At 40.5% G+C, this 20,410-nt stretch overlaps 1 protein-coding gene across 7 annotated transcripts in view; it reads left to right on the top strand.

The window, feature by feature from the left end:
* Positions 1-20,410, top strand: part of LOC128686617 (deoxyribonuclease TATDN1) — a 192,546-nt gene that overhangs the window by 79,290 nt on the left and 92,846 nt on the right. The gene's annotated exons all lie outside the window — the stretch shown is intronic.

Raw genomic sequence — 20,410 nt, 5'->3', positions numbered from 1 at the left:
ACAGTATAAATAATGTAAACCCATTCATGACTGCATATTGGAATGGCTATTCGGACAGGTATTAGACGGTGACATCATGTGTTTACTCTTGAACACAGCAAAGAATCAAACATTTCTGCTACTGCTAATAATAACAATAGTAATAATAATAATAATAATAATAATAATAATAATAAATAATAATAATAATAATAAATACGATATAATTGAAGAAGGAAGTTGTACAAAAATACGAGGGAGTGGTTGACACATCGTCAGTGTGGCTTTGTTTATGCTGGAGTGAACATTAGTCTCCCTGCTCTTCCAAACATTTCACAATAATTCATTGTGTTTGGTGCTTGTAGATTGAGTGCGACTGGTGTGGTAGAGGCAGTGGTTGAGGCAGCTGTTGAGGCAGCTGTTGAGGCAGCGATTGAGGCAGCTGTTGAGGCTGCTGTTGAGGCAGCGATTGAGGCAGCTGTTGAGGCAGCTGTTGAGGCAGCCATTGAGGCAGTGGGTGAGGCAGCGATTGAGGCAGTGGGTAAGGCAGCTGTTGAGGCAGCTGTTGAGGGAGCGATTGAGGCAGTGGGTGAGGCAGCTGTTGAGGCAGTGGGTGAGGCAGCTGTTGAGGCAGCTGTTGAGGCAGCGATTGAGGCAGTGGGTGAGGCAGCTGTTGAGGCAGCGATTGAGGCAGTGGTTGAGGCAGCTGTTGAGGAAACGATTGAGGCAGTGGTTGAGGCAGCTGTTGAGGAAGCGATTGAGGCAGTGGGTGAGGCAGCTGTTGAGGAAGCGATTGAGGCAGTGGGTGAGGCAGCTGTTGAGGCAGCGATTGAGGCAGTGGGTGAGGCAGCTGTTGAGGAAGCGATTGAGGCAGTGGGTGAGGCAGCTGTTGAGGAAGCGATTGAGGCAGTGGGTGAGGCAGCTGTTGAGGAAGCGATTGAGGCAGTGGGTGAGGCAGCTGTTGAGGAAGTGATTGAGGCAGTGGTATTTAATAACATACATGTTAATAATAATAATACATGTTGTTAATAATATGTACTATTATTATTTATAACATATATGTTATTAAATACCACTGCCTCAACCGCTGAATTATTGTGAAATGTTTGGAAGAGCAGGGAGACTAACACTCATTCCAGCATAAACAAAGCCACACTGATGATATGTCAACCACTCCCTCGTATTTTTGTACAATTTCCTTCTTCAATTATATCGTATTATTATTATTATTATTATTATTATTATTATTATTATTATTATTATTATTATTATTATTATTATTATTACTATTGTTATTATTAGCAGTAGCAGAAATGTTTGATTCTTTGCTATGTTCAAGAGTAAACACATGATGTCACCGTCTAATACCTGTCCGAATAGCCATTGCAATATGCAGTCATGAATGGGTTTACATTATTTATACTGTAGTTTAATAGCAAATAATGAACAAACAACACTGAGTGGTGGGAGGGCTGGCTGCCAGTTGCGGGGGTCGGAGGGAGGGTAGTAGGGACTCGCAGTGGTTGGGGAAGTGGTGGAGGCAGTGGTGGAGTCTGTGGTATTTAATAACATACATGTTATTAAAGCATAACATGTATATATTTAGTACAATTTACGACGTTTTCATGTATTTTATGATTGTTCATCATTCAACAAGTTAAGGAAGCAGTATTGTATTATATTTCCCTACAATATATTGGGGGCACCAAACATTCACGGTTTTTCAACATTCGCGAGGCTCTTGATCCCCTAACCCTCGCGAATGTTGAGGGAGACTGTACAGCAGTGGGCATCAGCCGGCCCAGCCCAGCTGCCAGATGCACGGTCGTAAGTCGAGTGGACGTATGTCGAGCAGGTCGTAAGTCGGATGGTAGGTGTATGTGTATATATATTATAGAAACCAGAAGGAAGGAAGAAAGGAAGGATGATTTTAGATTGTGCCACCGAAGTGGCTAGTTTATTGTGCACCCCATATCCATCCTGTGGACAGTAGCGCAAGAGCATATGAATACAGAAAAGGCCTAGGAACTAGGCCTTTTGTATATTCATATGCTCTACAGTTCACTTATCTGTTATATGCGAGTTTAGGAAATTTGCTTAGCATATCTGGTATCTTATTTTCATTAATAAGATATCTTGACATGTGACAGGTTATTATACTGTCTGTCTCTGTATTCCTCAATAAGTGGACGATTAAGCACTTAGTGTTCAAGACAGCGACCATATGCCTGATCACATAATTTGCATTTAGTTTGATCATCATCTGTGTGTCTCCTAAACTGCCAGAAGTACTTGTAACCAAGCCTAAGCCTGGCCACTACAACATCAGTCAGTCTGTTCACATTGCAAGTTGCTCCATAAACATACTTATCTACGTTCATGTTATCATAGTGGGTTATAAATCTACTCAGGCTTCTAACTGCATTCCTATAACAATCATTTTCATTATTTACTTCCTAATATTATTCCTAATGCTAGACACAGATATACCAAAGTTATATTCTACATTCTCCTTCTGGGTACTCTTCTTGGCTAGGAAGGACGAGATGAAAGGAAGGAAGGAAAGAGAAGTGAGGAAGAAAGGAAGGTAGGAAAGGAAGGTAGGAAAGGAAGGAAGGAAGGAAAGGAAGGAAGGAATGTAGGAAGGAAGGTAGGGAGGAAGGAATGATGACACACGACCATTTACCTAACTGCCTGGTAATACTTTGAAGAAAACTGCTCAGACGAGTTGTTACGTCTGTGCACATAAAAAAAAAAAAGCCCACAAAAATGCAGACAGGGGTGTTAATGTTGCAGTTTAAAAACTGTAGTGTAAAGCACCCTTCTGGCAAGACAGTGATGGAGTGAATGATGGTGAAAGTTTTTCTTTTTCGGGCCACCCTGCCCTGGTGGGAATCGCCCAGTGTGATAATAAAAAAAAAAAATGCAGACACACTTGTTTTATGTGTGAGGAATGTAAAACACCATTGTGTATGAAACCATGTTTTAAAGAGTTCCACAAGCTGCAGAACTTCTAGGAACATGTCCAGTGACTGTACATTTGTATATATATTATAAAACAATAGTAGTAAAAAATTTTTGGTATTGTTTGTGTAAACAAGTTTTGTAAACAATATATTGATAATTATGTTTGTGCACTTATTGTGTTGTATACAACGAGTGTATATAGTATGTACATTGCATCTTACTTTGGACTCACAGGCCACTTAAGTTACCTGAAAAAATAAAATAGTAAAAAAACAAGAAACCTTGGAATGCAAGTAAACCAAAGTTTACCAGGTGAGTGGCATTCACAGCTGTTGCCATACATGGCTCATTTTCTGCCAACTTTATGCCTCTATATCTCAGTAAGTACTGATCACAATCAGAAAATTAATCTTAACATTCTCATAAGAAAAAATAATTTTTTTTTTTTTTTTTTAATTCTTCGACACTAGGAGACACTTCAGGATTTGGGGTTGCTACAGTCAAAGGATTAAATTTGTGGAACCAGCCTGTGCTAAACACACAACACTTTTTCAGGTCTTCCTTCCTTATTACAAACTGCTTTAAACAACTGTAAGGCTTTTTCCCTAATTAAGATGAAATTAAGTGGTGCACCTTTCTTTGTCTTTTGTTCAATCCACTCAGTTTTATTTACTTGTTGTGATCTACGTGTCATTCTTTTCATGAGATGACATCTTGGGTTATTAATTAAACACACTTGTACAGTATTTTTACCTCGTTCTTTTTAATTGTACGAACTGATGCTTCATTAACCTTTTGACTGTCGAGACACTAAATCCTGAAGTCTCTCTGTCGCAAAATATTTGGAAAAAAAAAAAAAAACATTCTTATGAAATGATAGAGAATCTTTTCCCAATGGTAATGACACCAAAAGTACGAAATTTGATGGAAACCTTACAGAATTACACTCTCATGAAGCTAGCGATTTTGACGATATATACGCATTGGCGATTTTGCCCACTTTGAGCCCTATTTTCAGCCAATTCTGTTGTTCCAGTCAACCAAACTCATAGCTATTTCTTTAGAACTCCATTTGTTCTATGAATTGAGTACAAGAAACTGCCCATTTACCGGTTTCAACTACCCAGTAAAGTGGTCAAATTGGGAATTTGGCCAATTTCATGCAAATTAAAAAAGATGCCAGTTTCAAAATAGGGTGCAGAAAAAACAGTGCAGACATTCCTGGCACTAAAATAACATTTTCTCTGTTCATTAGTCACATCTCCAGGCCCCTCTTATATTACTCTTGCTTTCTATTTTGAATTTTTATTAACACAAAAAATAGAAGATTTACCATTATGCAGACTATCGCATTATTGTAAAAATGGTATAAATAATATCAGTGCACTTGTGAAAGAATATTAGACTCACCAGTTGATGTGTATTGGACACGTGGCGTGATTTGTTTGCCTTTGAACATTGGCGAAAATCGAACACTTCCTCTACCTTGAGCTCGATTTCAAGGTTCTTTTCGTTGTGAAACTAATGAAAATCATCTTAACTTTTGTAATATGTCTTCCATTCTATCAAATGAGACCAAGAAAACGAGAACACAACCATAAATACTATACAAAAATACACCTCAAAATCTGTGTTTTAATCCAAAAATGCGGTCAGTTTTTTTTTTCATGCACTGCATGCTGCAGGATTTTTTTTTATACTGCATACACTGACCACACAGACCCATTCTCTCACATGTGGGCCTGCCAGCTTTCTCCTGCTTGATTTGAAGCCGCTAGAATTTTGGCGTTTTAATACTTCAAAAACACTGGCTCGTAATAAGTATATATGTATATGACGAAAACAGTCAAAGGGTTAACGCCATAGGCCCTAACTATATCCACCACAGGTGAGCCACTCTTAAGCTTGTCTAATAGTATCTCGATTTCCTTCAGAACAGGAAAGACTGTGCTATAACTTAAATTGCCAGGCATACCATCTAAAGGGTACAAAAAGATACAAAACATCCAGGCCATGGGAAAACCTGGGTAGCCACAGCCACTCAAGAGGGAGAGGTTTTTTAGTGCCAGGAAGGAAAAAAACTGGCAGGAAATGGCAGAAATCGTACACCAAATCCAGTCATTCCTGGAGTGGAACCACAGTCGATGGCCTCCACTCCAAACCAACAGATACAGATACTAATGCCAGAAAAAAATATCCCCCCAGTACCAACAATACCACCAGTCCGATGACATTCTTCTTTGCAAATATACAGGGTCTAAAGCCAGCAACAAACAACAAAATACCTTTCATCCGTGGACTGCTTGCAGAGGCAAAGGCAATGTTCACGGCTTTCACTGAGACCCACATAAAGGATCACTTGGACAACGAAATATGGATCCCAGGTTACAACCTATACAGATGTGACAGAGTGAACAGGCAAAAAGGGGGGCTTGGCCTGTACATTGCAGAATCACTTGTTTGCACAGAACTGCTAAATGCCTCAAATGATGTAGTGGAAGTTTTAGCAGTAAAGGTCGAGAACCAAAACCTAGTCATTGTGGTAGTCTACAAGCCTCCGGATGCAACATCCCAGCAATTCCAGGAACAGCTGTTAAAAATTGACCACTGTCTGGAAAATCTTCCAGCTCCTGCACCCAACATCTTGCTCCTGGGGGATTTCAACTTAAGGCACCTAAAATGGAGGAATATTGCAAATAATATTGTTGCAGTAATAACACCAGGAGGCAGCTCTGATGAAAACTCACACTCACACGAGCTTTTAAATCTCTGCACAAAATTCAATTTAAACCAGCAAATAATAGAGCCTACTAGACTGGAGAATACACTAGACCTCATCTTCACTAACAATGATGATCTGGTAAGAAATGTCACCATATCAAAAACAATATACTCAGATCACAACATAATTGAGGTTCAGACATGTATGCGTGCAGCCCCAGACAGACCTAATGAGACTAGTCACGAGGGAGCATTCACCAAATTCAACTTCAATAACAAAAACATAAAGTGGGACCAAGTAAACCAAGTCCTAACCGATATAAGCTGGGAAGATATACTAAACAACACAGACCCCAACGTATGCCTAGAACAGATTAACTTGGTGGCACTCGATGTATGCACAAGGCTTATTCCTCTAAGAAAAAGGAGGAGTAGATGTAAAATAGAAAGAGACAGGTGCTCCCTTTACAGGCGACGGAAAAGAATAACAGAGCGGCTAAAAGAGGTCAATATTTCTGAAATGCGTAGGGAGACACTGGTCAGAGAAATAGCAAGCATCGAACTCAAGCTAAAGGAATCTTATAGGAGTCAGGAATCGCGGGAAGAACTAAAAGCCATAAATGAAATCAAAAGAAACCCAAAGTATTTCTTCTCCTATGCCAAATCTAAGTCGAGAACAACATCCAGTACAGTGGACCCCCGCATACCGCACGCATCGCATACCGTACAATCCGCATACCGCTCGCTTTTTTCGCAAAAATTTTGCCTCGCATACCGCCCAAAAACCCGCTCACCGCTCTTCGTCCGAGACACGTCCAATGTGCGGCCTGAGCCACGCTCACATGTTCCGCCGGTGGCATTGTTTACCAGCCAGCCTCTGCGGTAACATCCAAGCATACAATCGGAACATTTCGTATTATTACAGTGTTTTTGGTGATTTTTTCTGGAAAATAAGTGACCATGGGCCCCAAGAAAGCTTCTAGTGCCAACCCTACAGCAATAAGGGTGAGAATTACTATAGAGATGAAGAAAAAGATCATTGATAAGTATGAAAGTGGAGTGCGTGTCTCCGAGCTGGCCAGGTTGTATAATAAACCCCAATCAACCATCGCTACTGTTGGTGGTACAGCTGCTGCTGCTGCTGTACCACTGTCAGCTGCTGCTGCACTGTCAGCTGCTGCTGCACTGTCAGCTGCTGCTGCTGTTGTACCACCGTCAGCTGCTGCAGCTGCTGTAGTACCGTCTGCTGCTGCTGTAGCATCGTCTGCTGCTGCTGTAGCATCATCTGTTGCTGCTGTAGCATCGTCTGCTGCTGCTGTAGCATCGTCTGCTGCTGCTGTAGCATCGTCTGCTGCTGCTGTAGCATCATCTGTTGCTGCTGTAGCATCGTCTGCTGCTGCTGTAGCATCGTCTGTTGCTGCTGTAGCATCGTCTGTTGCTGCTGTACCACCGTCAGCTGCTGCTGCTGCTGTAGCACCGTTGTTGGTGTGGCTTATTGAGAATACCAAGAAACAATTAACCCCAGAGGATTTGCCACCCAGGATAACCCAAAAAAGTCAGTGTCATCGAAGACTGTCTAACTTATTTCCATTGGGGTCCTTAATCTTGTCTCCCAGGATGCAACCCACACCAGGCGACTAACACCCAGGTGAACAGGGAAAAATGCCTGGAACTAGTGCTCATATTGGTGAATTTAAAGCCAGCAAAGGTTGGTTTGAGAGATTTAAGAATCGTAGTGGCATACACAGTGTGATAAGGCCTGTTCTGGAAGAAAATGCCAAACAGGACCTACAGTACTCAGGAGGAAAAGGCACTCCCAGGACACAGTGTCTCATCAGTCATTGCTGCATCTTCAGTAAAGGTAAGTGTCATTTATTCTTCATTTAGTAGAGTAGTACATGCACAATATATATTGTGCATGTACTACTCTACTATTGTGCATGTATCCTTCTCTTTGTGTGTAGGAAAATGTATATTTCATGTGGTAAAATTTTTTTTTTCATACTTTTGGGTGTCTTGCACGGATTAATTTGATTTCCATTATTTCTTATGGGGAAAATTCATTCGCATACTGAACATTTCGCATAACAATCAGCCCTCTTGCACGGATTAAGGTCGCTATGCGGGGGTCCACTGTATTGGGCCCCTACTTAAACAAGATGGGTCCTACACAGATGACAGCAAGGAAATGAGTGAGCTACTCAAGTCCCAATATGACTCAGTTTTTAGCAAGCCGCTAACCAGACTGAGAGTCGAAGATCAAAATGAATTTTTTATGAGAGAGCCACAAAATTTGGTTAACACAAGCCTATCCAATGTTATCCTGACGCCAAATGACTTCGAACAGGCGATAAATGACATGCCCATGCACTCTGCCCCAGGACCAGACTCATGGAACTCTGTGTTCATCAAGAACTGCAAGAAGCCCCTATCACGAGCCTTTTCCATCCTATGGAGAGGGAGCATGGACATGGGGGTCGTCCCACAGTTACTAAAAACAACAGACATAGCCCCACTCCACAAAGGGGGCAGTAAAGCAACAGCAAAGAACTACAGACCGATAGCACTAACATCCCATATCATAAAAATCTTTGAAAGGGTCCTAAGAAGCAAGATCACCACCCATCTAGAAACCCATCAGTTACACAACCCAGGGCAACATGGGTTTAGAACAGGTCGCTCCTGTCTGTCTCAACTATTGGATCACTACGACAAGGTCCTAAATGCACTAGAAGATAAAAAGAATGCAGATGTAATATATACAGACTTTGCAAAAGCCTTCGACAAGTGTGACCATGGCATAATAGCGCACAAAATGCGTGCTAAAGGAATAACAGGAAAAGTCGGTCGATGGATCTATAATTTCCTCACTAACAGAACACAGAGAGTAGTCGTCAACAGAGTAAAGTCCGAGACAGCTACGGTGAAAAGCTCTGTTCCACAAGGCACAGTACTCGCTCCCATCTTGTTCCTCATCCTCATATCCGACATAGACAAGGATGTCAGCCACAGCACCGTGTCTTCCTTTGCAGATGACACCCGAATCTGCATGACAGTGTTTTCCATTGCAGACACTGCAAGGCTCCAGGCGGACATCAACCGAATCTTTCAGTGGGCTGCAGAAAACAATATGAAGTTCAACGATGAGAAATTTCATTTACTCAGATATGGTAAACACGAGGAAATTAAATCTTCATCAGAGTACAAAACAAATTCTGGCCACAAAATAGAGCGAAACACCAACGTCAAAGACCTGGGAGTGATCATGTCGGAGGATCTCACCTTCAAGGACCATAACATTGTATCAGTCGCATCTGCTAGAAAAATGACAGGATGGATAATGAGAACCTTCAAAACTAGGGAGGCCAAGCCCATGATGACACTCTTCAGGTCACTTGTTCTATCTAGGCTGGAATATTGCTGCACACTAACAGCACCTTTCAAGGCAGGTGAAATTGCTGACCTAGAAAATGTACAGAGAACCTTCACGGCGCGCATAACAGAGATAAAACGCCTCAATTACTGGTAGCGCTTGAGGTTCCTGAACCTGTATTCCCTGGAACGCAGGCGGGAGAGATACATGATTATATACACCTGGAAAATCCTAGAGGGACTAGTACCGAACTTGCACACGAAAATCACTCACTACGAAAGCAAAAGACTTGGCAGATGATGCAACATCCCCCCAATGAAAAGCAGGGGTGTCACTAGCACGTTAAGAGACCATACAATAAGTGTCAGGGGCCCGAGACTGTTCAACTGCCTCCCAGGATACATAAGGGGGATTACCAACAGACCCCTGGCAGTCTTCAAGCTGGCACTGGACAAGCACCTAAAGTCGGTTCCTGACCAGCCGGGCTGTGGCTCGTACGTTGGTTTGCGTGCAGCCAGCAGCAACAGCCTGGTTGATCAGGCTCTGATCCACCAGGAGACCTGGTCACGGACCGGGCCGCGGGGGCGTTGACCCCCGGAACTCTCTCCAGGTAAACTCCAGGTAAACTCCAGAACTCCTAGACTTAAACACTTAAACCTTTTCTTGCCACTTTCAGAAGCACTTGTACATATGCCTGCTGAGTGCCACGATTGCTTGGCAGATTTAAGATATGGCAATAAAAAGATCTAAACTCAATCCAGAAACAAAAATAAACACAGCTAGCTCCTAACAGAGGGTGGTTCTACACGTGTATGAACTGAAGACTGGGACAAGGGTAGTGGGAGTGGTGGAGGGTGATGGGGGTGGCAGGGGATGATGGTAGGTCTCCCCCATTGACTCAGTAATCCAACCCACAGCCAGAAGTATCCCATGGGCGACGCTTCAGTTTTTTTTCCCTCCCAGAAACTGAACCGTGTTAAGTTAATTTTACTAAGTGTTGTATAAAATTGTGCCACAATTCTTCATTAGTGCTACAACCAAAACGTGCCAGTAAACCTGTGTTAAATAATGGTCTACCGTACTAACTACTACATAAAACAATGTCTAAAAGTAAACAGCACAGAAACTGTAAAATTGAATACTAAATGAAAATTTAACTGAAATACTGTACAGTTAATGAAAATTTAACTGAAATACTGTACAATTAATGAAAATTTAACCCTTTCAGGGTCCCCAGGCCCTCTCCCAGACTTGTTCTCAGGGTCGCCCAAATTTCAAAAAAAAAAAATTATTTTTTCTTATGAAAATATAGAGACTCTTTTCCTGATCATAATGACACCAAAAGTATGAAATTTGATGGAAAACTTACGGTATTATGCTCTCGCGAAGTTAGCTGTCTCGACGATGTTTACGCATCGGCGATTTTGCCCACTTTGAGCCCTATTTTCGGCCAATTCCAGTGTACTAATCGACAAAAATCATAACTATTTTGCTAGAACTCCATTTTTGCTATCGAATGAGTACAAGAAACCACCCATTTACCGATTTCAACTATCCAATACAGTGGTCAGAATTTAGCAATTTTGCCAATTTCACACAAATTTCAAAAGATGCCAATTTCCAAATAGGGTCCAGAATAAACAAGAAAGACATTCCTGGCACTAAAATAACATTTCCTCTGTTCATTAGTCACGTCCCCAAGCCCCTCTTACATTCTTTTGCTTTCCACTTTGAATTTTTATTCTCACAAAAAATAGAAGATTTACTGTTATGCAGACTACTGCATTAGTGTAGAAATGGTATAAATAATATCGGCGCACTTGTGAAAGAATATTAGACTCACCAGGTGATGTGTATTGGACGCTTAACCCTTTGACTGTTTCCGACGTATAAATACGTCTTACGAGCCAATGTTTCTGACGTATTTATACGCACAAATTCTAGCGGCTTCAAATCGCGCGCCAAAGGCCTGGTAGGCCTACACGGGAGAGAATGGGTCTCAGTGGTCGGTGTGCACCCTGTGAAAAAAATCTGGGACCTAGCGGTGCATTGTGGGAACGCCATGTTGTCAGTCCATTTTCACCATGCCTCTCGGTAAGAAGTTCCTCACTCCTCGGCGGATTGGAGGTCTTTTGTTCCCAAGTGATAGCTCTAACAGCGATGAAAATGTCAGTGACAGTGAATTCAAGGGTTTTCAAGTGAGTGTTACCGAAAAAAGTGCCCAGGATAACGTAAATAGTGACGAAAACCCAGATGACCCACAACCTTCGACCTCTGGTGCTGTGCCGGCTTGTTCACATTCACCTTCGCCTGTACCAGGACGAAAGAGGAAACTATTTGGTCGTGTACAACACCCTGATGATAGCAGTGATAGTGATAGTGATAGTGATTTCAAGGTCATTGAAAGCAGTTCTAGTGACAGTGAGAGTGAATATTCCCCAGTGAAGCGCCAGTATGTACGACGTAGCATGCGGTCTGGTAGTGTTTCATATGTTGTTCCAAGGGGAAGGAGAAACTCTGGGAGCACATCCCGTGGCCCAACACCACGACCTGATAGTGAAGATGACGATATTGTAACGATGGGTATGAATGGTGACAGTGAGGGAGGAGGCAGTGGTGGTGATAGTGAGGGTGGCACGGCCCATGTGGCACCATCACCGGGCCACGCTACTAGCCACGCGGCTGACTCAGCAGAACAACCAGCCTCACCCTACCCCACACTGCCACAACCTGCACCACCACAACCTGCACAGCCACAACCACGGTACAATATCCAGACCCCACCAGCAGACCGCATCTGGGATTGGCAGGACGGTGACGAGTTTGTTCCCAGTCCCCATGACTTTGATGAAACACAAAGTGGAATAAAGCCATCTTGTCCACTTGGGAACAATGCCAGTGAACTGGACTGCTTTGAGTTATTCTTCGATGAACCCCTGATGGACATCATTGTCAGGGAAACCAACACATACTGTGAATACACCATGGCAAATACAATTCTCTCACCAAAATCACGGCTACACAAGTGGAAGGAGACAACTGTGGCAGAGATGTACCTGTTTTTTGCCACAATAATGCTTATGCCACATGTGTATAAGCACACTGTCACCACATACTGGACAACAGATCGCCTGATTTCAACTCCAGGTTTTAGTGACATTATAGGTGTCAATCGTTTCCTGATACTGTTGCGTATGTTACACTTTTCAGACAAAACCAGGCCTGACAGAAGCGACAGGTTATATAAGATAAGAAATGTGTTTATGTACCTGAAACAAAAGTGCTGCATGTATTTTTATCCCTTCAGGAAGCTTGTTATTGATGAGTCCTTGATTTTATTCAAAGGAAGACTCTCATTCAAGCAATATATACCAAGCAAGAGGAAACGCTTTGGTATAAAGCTATTTGTACTGTGTGATTGCAGAAGTGGTCTTGTTTTAGATATTATTGTGTACACTGGCAGTAATACTTTGAGAGATACCATGAAGTTATTGGGTATCTCTGGTGATGTGGTTCGAACAATGATGGAACCATATCTTGGTAAGGGGCATATGTTATTTACTGATAACTGGTACACAAGCCCCTTACTCAGTGATTTCTTGCGAGTGAACTTGACAGACGTGTGTGGCACAGTGCGTGGTAATCGCAAACATATGCCAAGGTTCGACGCTGGCACTCGCAGAGGTGAGGTGCAAGCCTTTGCTGCCAATGACATCATGGCATTTCAGTGGCATGACAAACGTGATGTCACATTGTTGACATCAGTTCACACAAACGAAATGGTACCCAGTGGCAGGGACAACAGAGAGACCAATGAACCCATTCTAAAGCCTGCAGCTGTCATGGACTACAACCTCAATATGCGCTTAGTGGACAAATGTGACATGCAGATTGGGTTTGCAGACTGTGTACGCAAGAGTTATAAGTGGTATATCAAACTTTTTTTCCATCTTGTTGATATCTCTATGCTAAATGCTTATAACATATACAAGTTGAAGACCAACAAAACACCAAAATATGGTGAATTTTGCCTGTCAGTAATCAGACAAATAATTGCAAAGTACAAAGGAGCAACTCCTGCAATAGACCAGCGCCCACAGACGTCATCTCGTTTGAGGCCTGGTGATCACTACCCCATACAACTGCCTCCTAATACTGCCAAGAAAAATGCTCAGAAGAGGTGTTATGTATGTATGCATACCACAAAACGCCCACAAACACGCAGAGACACTCGTTTTATGTGTGAGGAGTGTGAAGTGCCCCTCTGCATATACCCATGTTTCAAAGAGTTCCACAAGCTGCAGCAGTTCTAGGAACGTGCTTAGTGACTGTACATATGTATATATATTATGGAACAATAGTAATAAACATTGTTTTGTATTGTTTGTTTGTGTAAACAAAGTGTATACACAAACTAATAGTGATAAAGTTTGTTCTGTTATTGTGTTGTAAATAATGAGTGTATATTTGAACAATGCACCTTACATTGGTCTCACAGGCCACATAAGTTACCTGGAAAAGAAAAATATTGAAAAATGCAAGAAACCTTTGAATTAGAGTAAATAAAAGAATACCGGGTGGGCGGCAGTCGCCGCTGTTGCCATACGCACGTCGATTTCTGCAAACTTTGCGGCTCTATATCTCGGTAAGTACTGATGGCAAAAATTTTTTTTTAGGCTTAAAACACTAGTAAAAATATTCCTAACATTTTCATAAGAAAAAATAATTTTTTTTTTTTCGAATATTTGGCGACATAGAATGACAGTTTCAGAGAGGGCCCTGAAACAGTCAAAGGGTTAACATGATTTGTTTACTTTTGAATTTCGGTAAAAATAGAACATTTCTGCTACTTTGAGCTCAATTTCAAGGTACTTTTCATTTTAAAACCAGTCAAAATCATCTCAATTTCTCTATTATGTCTTCCATTCTATAAAATGAGACCAGGAAAACTAGAATACAACAATAAATACCATACAAAAATACAGTGTAAATTCGCTGTTTTAATCCAAAAACACGGTCAAAGTTTTTTTTTTTTCTCATTACGCACTGTGCTGCAGGATTTTTTTTATGCTGTGCACACTGACCACATAGACCCATTCTTTCATATGTAGGCCTACCAGCTTACTCTCATTAGATTTGATGGCGCTAGAATTTAGGCATACTAGTACGTCAAAAACCCTGGTACGTCCGAAACCCTGAAAGGGTTAACTACCCCTTACCTGTGAGAGGAAAGCTAATGGCATACTGGAAGCAGGAGGTAGAGGAGAGGAGGGATGATGATACTGCTTGGAAGAAGAGTCATTTATTAATATGTTAGGCAACTGTCCTTCTGGTGTTGTTTCTCTTCATTGTTTCTTTTCACCACTAACACCTTGTTCTGGCTCACTGGTTCTTTGTCTCACTAAAAACCTATCTAGTGAGGCTTCTTTCAGGCTCTGTTTTAACACTTGTCTAAACTGAGACATTACACTGTCATACCCACACTCTTGACCCATTGTCCAGTGTGCATTCTATGAGCATTTGACAACATAACTGTCTTTAACTATAATGTCAGATCCTTAAGAAAACATTACGATGACCTCATAGCATTACTAAATTCCCTGCATGCCAGTATGTCCATCATTACTCTCACCGAAACCTGGCAAAAGCCTGATAATACAGATGTCTATGCCATTCCTGGATACACAGCCATACACAACTGTAGGCCAGATCAACAAGGGGTGGCACAACTATGTACTAGAATGTATCAATAATACATGCACAAGGGATGAACATGGGGAATATATAATAGCTAAATTCAAATCCAAATACCTACAAAAACTTCTCACAGTGATAAACATCTACAGAGTACCACAGTCAAACATTAGCCATTTTAGTGAAAACCTAGGAAGTATGATAACTGATGCACACATGAATAAAGATCACTTACTACTCTCAGGTGACTTTAGTATAAATCTCCTGCAAGACCAGGACCCACACATTACTGAATTCACAAATGCTGTGAGTAACTGTTTGTTGCTACCAACAGTAACAAAACCTACAAGAATTACAGAGACTAGTGTTTCCCTACTAGACCACATCTGGACCAACACCATATCCTCTTTAAAATCAGGCATAATCACAGATAATATCACAGACCACTACCCTACCTTCCTCATAACTAATCTAGGCAAAATACCCCAAGACACTACTAAAGTCACTTTCAGACTTCATAATGAGGCAGCCATTAATAACTTCACAACAGCAATGACAAACATTGACTGGCACACTGAGCTAGAAATCTATACAGATATTGACGAATGTATTAATAATTTTCTAAAAAAGACCCAATACCTCTATAACAAGCACTGCCCTAAAAAACTAAACAGATGACAGCTAAGAGACTGAACAGTCCCTGGCTAACACCCAGCACCCTTAAATCCATAAATACAAAGCAACTATGTGAAAAACAGTACAGAATGGGTCACATAACCAGAGACCAAACAAAATGTTACTCGTCAATCCTAACCAGCCTGATAAGAAGGGCTAAAAAATTGTATTATGGGAACAGATTATTCAACTTAAAAGGTGATATAAAAAAGACCTGGAAAACCCTATCAGAAATTCTAGGAACAAAAAAGATATCAGGAATTAGCACAATTGAACTAACAAAACCAGATGAACCCCAACTCCCACCAAGTAAAACAGTAAACAGACTCAATGATTTCTTCTTCACCATAGGAAAAAACCTTGCCATTAAAATCCCAAGCTCAAATACCCCACCCAATGACTACCTCACTGGCAACTACCCGAACACACTGTTCCTAGCTCCGACTAACCCAACAGAAGTCTCCCTTATTATCAACACACTAAAAAACAAGACAGGAGATTTAAATACCTTACCACTCTTTATATACAAAAAAGCGTCACAAGTGCTGTCACCAATAATTGCAACACTTTAACAAATCCATCGAATCCTCTACCTTTCCTTCAGTTCTCAAAATAGCAAGGGTCACCCCGATTCATAAAGGAGGAGACCAAACAGACTTGAATAACTATAGGCCAATATGCAACTTAACCCTCTCTCTAAAATCTTCGAAAGATTAATTCATAAGTGAATCTATCCTACCTCATCTCCCACAACATACTCAACCCCTGTCAGTTTGGGTTCAGGCCTAATGAAAATATGAATGATGCTATTATACACATGCTAGAACAAATACACACTGCACTAGGGAAAAAAGAAGTTCCACTGGGGATCTTCATTGATTTACGTAAGGCTTTTGATACAGTTGACCATGATTTGCTCCACATAAAATTGTCGCACTATTGTATAAGAGGGCACTCCTTCAACTACCTAAAGTCATACCTCAGCAACAGAAGCCAATATATGTACACAAATGGAGCAAACTCTTCTGCACAGCCAATTACAGTTGGTGTCCCACAGGGAAGTGTCCTTGGCCCTCTTCTCTTTTTCATTTACATAAATGACCTACCAAATTCATCATAACTACTCAAACCCACACTGTTTGCAGATGACACTACATACGTCTTCTCTCACCCAAGCCCAGTCATGCTAGCCAATACTGTGAATACCGAATTACAGAAAATATCTACCTGGATGATGACTAACAAACTTACTCTCAACATTGACAAAACCTACTTCATTCAGTTTGGAAACAGAGCTACAGATGTCCCTCTTAATATAATGATAAACGGATCACCTATCACAAAGCTCACAGAGGGAAAATTCTTAGGAATCCACCTTGATAATAGACTCAAATTTCAAACACATGTACAACAAATTTCCAAGAAAATTTCCAAGACTGTAGGCATACTATTGAAGATACGGTACTATGTTCCACAGTTAGCCCTCCTGGCCCTATATCACTCACTTATTTACCCCTATCTCATCTATGGAATTTGTGCATGGGGCTCAACAACAATAAACCATCTCAGACCATTAATTACCCAACATAAGGCTGCAGTCAGAATGATGATAAATTCCCACTACAGGCAGCACACTCCACCAATATTCAAAACTCTAAACCTACTCACCGTACAAAACATCCATACTTACTATTGTACCTACTACATACATAGAACACTTATCTCGGATATAAACCCTCCCCTCAAACATCTCCTTACCAACCTCAACAGAACACATGACTATAACACAAGGCACAGATCACTCTTTGATGTTCCTCGTGTCCATCTCACACTATGCAAAAACTCAATGCACATAAAAGGCCCAAAAATCTGGAATTCATTACATGTGAATATGTTTATAAATTCAAGTCTCTTCTTAAAAATCACTTACTCACCCACAACTAAATAAATACTGAATAATTGTACAGTATCTCATTAATGTTTAACCTGTGACCCTATCAAACTTTGTTTTTTTTTTTAATTACATTGCCTAACAGAATACTCCATTCTATTGAATGCACAGCAACTCGGCAAATGACCATATGACCTGTCTTTGAAATACTCATTTGTGCTTAATTGTTAATTGTTTACTATAATTTTTACCACTGAATATATCATTGCTTAGTTAATCTTAAGTTAATTTTAAGCCTGCCCATAATGCTCTGCATACAAGGGGCTTTTGGCATGTTACACTTAACCACTGTATTTCTTTGTACATCTATATATCATGTCCAAATTAATAATAAATAAAAATAAATATAAGCCACTTTGTCCCATTCTGTACATGCAAAAACTTGTCCATCGACAGTCAAGAGAACGTAGGAAAACCAGGACATTTTTTTCTGAAACAATTCGAAAACTGATTTATTCAATGAGTAACACAATCAACAACTGAGGTTTGACTGTTAATATGAGATATGGCAGTCAGGCAGCTTGGTGGTGTGATAGCAAGAATTACATGTACTCTAGTGCACCACCAGAGAAAATGTGTACACTATAGTATTACTGGGGGTAACTAGAATATTATTCCTTTTATGTGCCATCACTCATAGCTATTTATTTATTCTACTGCACTAATGTGAAGGCAACTTGTACACAATGTAAGTGTTCATATTGTAGGGTAAATGCTTCACCAGCTCATGCAAATGTGTATTTACAATAATTTTACAATAATGTTTTACCACTGAATACTTCATTGCTTAGTTAATCTTAAGTTAATTTTAAGCCTGCCCATAATGCTATGCATTCAAGTGGCTTTGGCATGCTGCATTTAACTGTATTCTTTTGTATTTCTCTGTATCATGTTCAAATTAATAAATAAATAAATAAATAAATAAATAAATAAATTTGAACCAAAGGTAGACAGGTATTAGTATGCATCTGAACAAGTGACTCCCTTATGCCTTCATCTGTTTACAGTTTTCGGCATCTCCTTCTCTCTTGTTTACTCGTTCTCTCTCATTTATGATGGCATCTAAGGATAGTTGTTAGAAATGATTAAACCCTGTGAACAAGGTATGTCGATGGTAATAATAATAATAATAATAATAATAATCGCTCTGGGGCATTTTAAATTTAAGTTGTATATTTCATGTAGGTATAGTAGCTGGTGTATAGGAGCTACCACACCTGATTTTCTACAATAAATACTCGTCTCTCACCGTTCATTAAAACTACACTATTTTAACCCTTTCAGGGTCCGTCCCGTAGATCTACGGCTTTACGTTCAGGGTCAAAACCGTAGATCTCCGCCAAAATTCTAGTGGCGTCAAATTTAGTGCAAGAAGGCTGGTAGGCCTACATCTGAGAGAATGGGTCTGGGTGGTCAGTGTGCACACCAGAAAAAATCTGGACGCCTGCATGGCATTGTGGGAACGCCGGCAAAGTAGCTTTGTTCATTGTGCCTGGCGGCAAGGAAGCTCTTACTCCCCACTCACTCTCTGGGGGAATTCTGACTCTCCTCTTCACAACTTACAGTTCTAAGACTGATGGAAGTGGAGATGAAGACGAATTCTATGGTTTTGAACCATATGGTACCATATGGTACAATGGTGCCATGTCATACAATGGTATCATATGGTACAATGGTATCATTTGGTAGAGTGGTACCATATGGTACAATGTACCATATAGTACATTGTACCATATGGTACATTATACCATATGGTACAGGGTACAGGGACCCTAATGGAAATAAGTCTGTCTGACTTTTTTGGGTTATCCTAGGTTCTCCAAACATATGCTGCTAAGTATGATATTCTATGTAACTTTATTTTTGTATAGCTAAATAAACTTACTTATGATGCCACATGCACTTGAGTAAGTTTATTCAGGTGTACAGAAATACAATTACATAGATTATCATACATAGCAGCATACATATAAAATCCTAGGATAACCCAAAAAAGTCAGGGTGACTTATTTCCATAGTTATCCCTGTATCTGTACCATATGGTGTCCTGTATTGTATGGTACTCTGTGCCATATGGTACCCTGCACCATATGGTACCCTGCATCATATGTTATGCTGTACTGCATGGTACCCTATACCATATAGTACAATGTACCATATGGTACCCTGTAACATATGATACCATGTACCATATGGTCAATAGGTGTTGGTGGCACGAGACACCAGCCAAGACTGAGTGAGTGGCAACAAGCTAGCTACTAACTCCCCAGTTTCCGAGACAAAGTGCTTTGCCATCCACCTCAAGGAACGCATCAAGTTCCTGTACACTTATAAATGTATAATAGAACATTACTAATATATAACATTTTTGCATATTTTTGTTGTAAACAATTATTTTAAACAAAATAATAATGAAAATATTAGTGTGTTTATTGTGTTGAATACAACAGTACCATATGGTACCATTGCATCATATGGTACCATTACACCATATGGTACCATAAGGTACCATTGCACCATATGGTACCAATGTATCATATGGTACCATTGTACCAAATAGTGCCATTGTACCATATGGTACCATTGTATATGGTACCATTGTATCATGTGCCATTGTACCATATGGTACCATTGTATCATATGGTGCCATTGTACCATATGGTACAATTGCAATATGGTATCATTGTACTGTATGGTACAATGTACCATATGGTACCATTACATCAAATGGTACCATTACACCATATGGTACCATTACACCATATGGTACCATAAGGTACCATTGCACCATATGGTACCATTGTATCATATGGTACCATTGTACTAAATGGTGCCATTGTACCATATGGTACCATTGTATCATATGGTACCATTGTATCATGTGCCACTGTACCATATGGTACCATTGTATCATATGGTGTCATTGTACCATATGGTACCATTGCACCCTATAGCACCATTGTACCATATGGTACTATATGGTACCGTTGTATACAACACAATAACCAGACTAATATTTTCATCATTTTGTTTACAATAAACTTGTAAAC

The sequence above is a fragment of the Cherax quadricarinatus genome, chromosome 12, assembly GCF_038502225.1.
Source record: "Cherax quadricarinatus isolate ZL_2023a chromosome 12, ASM3850222v1, whole genome shotgun sequence".
Lineage (NCBI taxonomy): Eukaryota > Metazoa > Arthropoda > Malacostraca > Decapoda > Parastacidae > Cherax > Cherax quadricarinatus.
This window is presented reverse-complemented; position numbering and strand designations above follow the sequence as displayed.